The sequence below is a fragment of the Triticum urartu genome, chromosome 2A, assembly GCF_056163025.1.
Source record: "Triticum urartu cultivar PI428250 chromosome 2A, HENAU_Tu73, whole genome shotgun sequence".
In the NCBI taxonomy this organism is placed as follows: domain Eukaryota; kingdom Viridiplantae; phylum Streptophyta; class Magnoliopsida; order Poales; family Poaceae; genus Triticum; species Triticum urartu.
This window is the reverse complement of record NC_141874.1, coordinates 593,950,628-593,955,087: the sequence shown is the minus strand read 5'-3', so window position 1 is coordinate 593,955,087 and position 4,460 is coordinate 593,950,628. Positions and strand designations below refer to the sequence as shown.

Genomic DNA, 4,460 nt, shown 5'->3' with positions numbered 1-4,460 from the left:
CGGAGGCGGTCGATTGGATTATAGGCGTGTGAATAACAGAGGTGCGAACCCTTCATACTGAGGAGGGGGGTGGCTTATATAGAGTTCGCCGGCCCTCTCCTGCCCTCAGTGATGCAGGGTTTAAGGTACATTTAAGGTTGGGTGTTACTGGTAACGCCCCTAATAAAGTGCTATAATGAGCATAAAGACTACTTAATAGCCGACCGTTTGCCTGCTGAGTGACTTTAGGTCTCCTGGCAGTCGAGTGGTTGGCTTCATGGTCGAGTGATGATAGCTTCTTGGTCGAGTGTCTTGAACCCGTCGAGTAGGATACCTTCAAGTCGATTGAAAGGTGACTTCTTCTAGGGATGTCCTTGGGTAGGGCTCTTTGGACAGGTCCGTGCCCCTACCCTAGGTACATAGCTTCATCAAGCACTAAAAATTTCACACCTGGGTATATGCTTTTGACAATTACAGTCACTGAAAAATATAATAGTTCTCGAAGGGTGCCCATAGGATTAACATAAATTAAATAAATTGTTAAATTACTGGTTAGGCCCTTTACAGGTAAATTATTAGTGGGAACATGCATGTATTATTATTTTCATTGCAATCTTTAGGAGAAACAAAGTTAAATAGTTTCAGTTAGTTCATGATTGGATGCATCACATGTGTTTATGGGTCTGCAAGTTTTTTCTACCCAGTTTTTTGATTCTTATGCAAATTCTATCGGTTCTCATTCTTACATTGTTTTGTTAGATTCTCGTTTAAATGAAAAGGCATTCTATGCAGCACGGGTTTGCACACGTAATCCCTCAATTCGTTTAACATAACATAACTTCTATTTTTTTGGTAAAGATATATACATGAATAGGCTGAACTAAATCCATGGCACATATAAGCAAGTTAGTGTGTGATATAAGTAATAGTCCATTATTAGTTTTGAAAACAAAATGGAGAAGACGCATACTTCTCTGCATTGTTATAGTTAGTGCAATTATAACTGTTAGCAAAACTGAATCTTCTAGACCTTCATTTTTAAGACTACTATTCATTCAACAACTTTGATATAGTAGTCATTTTTAAGGTCATCACAAAAAGCACAATGAATAGATTGGTGTTGAAGAAGCAAAACATGTCATTTCAAGTTGAATCAGATACACACAAAGGATACATTTTTGATCATACCTACGGTTGTACATCTGAGAAGCTATTTCTCTTCATATAGTCGACATGACAACTTCTCTATTGTTATATTTGAAAAACTTCTATAATAACGTCCATTCAAGGGAGATTAAGCTGCTACTTTTGCCAATTCTTGCGAAAGCAAATCGAGGTGTTATGTATTCTTTAGTCTGATCAAATATAGGAATGAAATGATGAGTTTCTACATTCCATCCTAGGTCGTTCTTTTTTATCTCAATCTTAGAGCAGAAATACACTATTAAATATTATGCTATTTCTGAATAATATAGATATCCAAACGACACAGGCTGTGCTGCACGTAATTTACACTAAATTTAAATACTAAGTAAAGGACAATGCTGCTTGAGAAATATTCCACATGTAAGTATCAACATCAGATAAGTTCCGACATATATAGTTAGTTAATATATCAATAAAAAGAATAGATCACATGGATCCGTTCTTACTTTAAGAAACTTTGACACCATGGCTGCTTCTGTATTATTCCCAGATAACCCAACACTACTACTGATCAGTAGTTCTTCAGCCAATTGATTTTCTTCAACATCTTGTTTCTAGGGCATTGCCTGCTCATATTGTTCAGAAATTGCATCCAACAATAATAAGTATCACTTGCAGTATCACAATTTATAAGAATCGATTGCGGCAAATACGGATTTTCATATAACTTGTCTTATAAGAAAAGGCTATACAATCGGCATCAGCTACTGTTCCTTCAGCTATTTTTCAGTATGCATTACCTAAAAATCATGTGCAGCTCCGAGAGGAAGATGGATATTTCAAGATTGGAGCTGGGCAGAGGAATAGGGCCACTTTGCATACCTGGTTGTTGAGCTTAAAGAAGTTCCATCGGATAGATTTTGTCCTCATAAGAGTTTAGCTGTTGTTACCTACAGACTACATCCAAGAGAGGCATCAGGCCACACTGATGGTCCGAGCTCCTGACTTCTCCTCCTACAGAAGCTCCTACACCGGTGCCATCTCGGCCGTCAGCCATGCGTGCCACTCGGGGCGGGACACGCTGTTGTCTTGAAGCAACTACATGAGGTGGCAGCGCTGCATGCACACAGGCGCCGACTCAAGAATGGCTCTATCTTTTATGCCGTCCTCATTGGTGAGAGGTATGATGTGGTGAGGCAGAGCATGATCGATGCTCCAGGATCCTAAAAAACAAACAAACAAATGCTCCGTAATATGATATTAGTTCTCTAAAAATATGATTTAGCACATACGTAACACTTTTAATCAGGGAAACAACATGTATATATACAAAATTGACCAGGAGACAACATAAATAACAGATTGTTGAGTATAATCGTGGTGACACCATGATGTGAAAAAACCCGAGCATGAAAGTAGTAATGTGCAAAATGAATCCCAACCAATTGGATCCTGCCATGTATGCACTTTGATCGGCCAAAATCAAACCCTAGTTGGAGGAATAAGGTAGTCAGGTAGCCGGTGAAGCAATCATTCAATAGTGGTTGAGCAGCTAACCAATCTCTTATTGGAAAATTGATTTGCTCACCATGTTAGAGATGCCCAACTATGCAGCTGATTTCAGCCATGGTGCAAATTCTGGCTGGCACACAGAAGGGACTTTACAATATGGACTGTATTCAGTACACACAATATAGATGTCAACATAAGTGGGAGTAACTCACCTTATATAAGACAATCTAACCGAAATCAGCAATTGTAGATCCCATGCCTCACATTCTTGATAACCGATTTTACCTTTGACACAAAACATGGGAAACATCTGAAAGTATTACAATGATACAAAGAGCTGGTGAGAGAAACAAACTTATGATAGAAACTGTTGCTTTCAGACATCCATAAGTTTAAGTACAGAATAGGGTGAGCATTGAAACTTAGTATATCACTATAGCTACACCGTTGCGGTTTATAAATTAATAATTAACATATCAACTGAAATTGATGTCATCTATTTACTATAGACAGTGAGAAGTGGGAACACTAAGCTTGCTCGCAGCCAACATGATTCTACTGCAGAACTGATAGAATATTTCTATGATGGAACACCACAAATTCTTAAATGGTTAATGAGAGCAATGCAATTGTCGAAGCCTTAAAGATGTATAGTTGAAGGCATAACCATTTGTAAAACATCACATATACAACTTTTAAGCCCCCCAAAGATAAGAAGAAGTGAAAACAAACTATGGCCTGATTTGGCACAGTACTGCTAATAATAGTACATAAGGACTAACATTGTTTACTGCTATGGTCCTAGATTTGAAAATTTGAAATAAAAAGGAGATCTAATGATTTGGCGGGAGGGGACTGAGAATAGATCGATGGAGTTGCAGCATGAATGGCCGGCGACCTACGACAGAGAAAATAGAGAGAAAGGGAGATGGCTGGGCGCTCTACGGAGGTGTACCTCAAGGCGCGAGGCTCCAGCTTCTGCTCGCCGGCGATGAATTGGAGCGCCACCAGCCGCCGGAGTCGTCAACCTAACAGATCGAGAGAAAGGTAAGAATCCTGTAGCAACACGGTATGCCAGATCGAGGAAAGGAGAGGATCCTGCAGAAACATGGGAAAAAATCAATCTAGGAAAAGGAGAGGACTCTTGAGAGGTTGGGACTATCATAACGTGGAGGTCTAGTGAGAGTTTTTTTTTAAGAATCGGGAGTGATTGGGACTGTTATTTATGTTTTGACTCGCGAGAGGGTTATATCTTTTTAGTGACTCGTGAGAGGTTGGGACTGCCATAAATTGTGTATTTGAGTTTTTTTTGCCAAGGATTGTATGGGTTGATCTCCACCGTAATTACTTGGTCCCACCATGATAAACGGCTCGTAATTTCTAATTAATGTGGTAATTTCTAGGAAGTCGCAAATTAGTATAGGTATAGATAGATAGATATAGATAGATAGATAGATAGATAGATGTAGTTAGTTATAATATTTGCTGAAAACTTGAATGCTAGCTTGACATATTTACAACAATAAGAGCAAACAGCGTTTGTAAAAGTTTTTCTTTATCTCTTTTAGTTTGTCAACTGAATTGCTTGAGGACAAGCAAGGGTTTAAACTTGAGGGAGTTGATACGTCTCCGTCGTATCTACTTTTCCAAACACTTTTGTCCTTGTTTTCGACTCTAACTTGTATGATTTGAATGGAACTAACCCGGACTGACGCTGTTTTCAGCAGAATTGCCATGATATTGTTTTATGTGCAGAAAATAGAAGTTCTCGGAATGACCTGAAACTCCACCGAATATCTTACAATAAATAATAAAAAATCCTC

The 4,460-nt window shown here is 38.7% G+C and overlaps 1 long non-coding RNA gene across 1 annotated transcript; it reads right to left on the bottom strand.

Moving 5' to 3' along the window:
* Positions 1-1,416: 1,416 nt before the first annotated feature.
* On the bottom strand, positions 1,417-3,809 carry LOC125533724 (uncharacterized). The gene is made up of 2 exons (XR_007294342.2): positions 2,850-3,809; positions 1,417-2,767 (listed from the first exon to the last, which is right to left on the bottom strand). It is a non-coding gene; the product is annotated as an uncharacterized LOC125533724 (long non-coding RNA).
* Between the last annotated feature and the right edge of the window lie 651 nt (positions 3,810-4,460).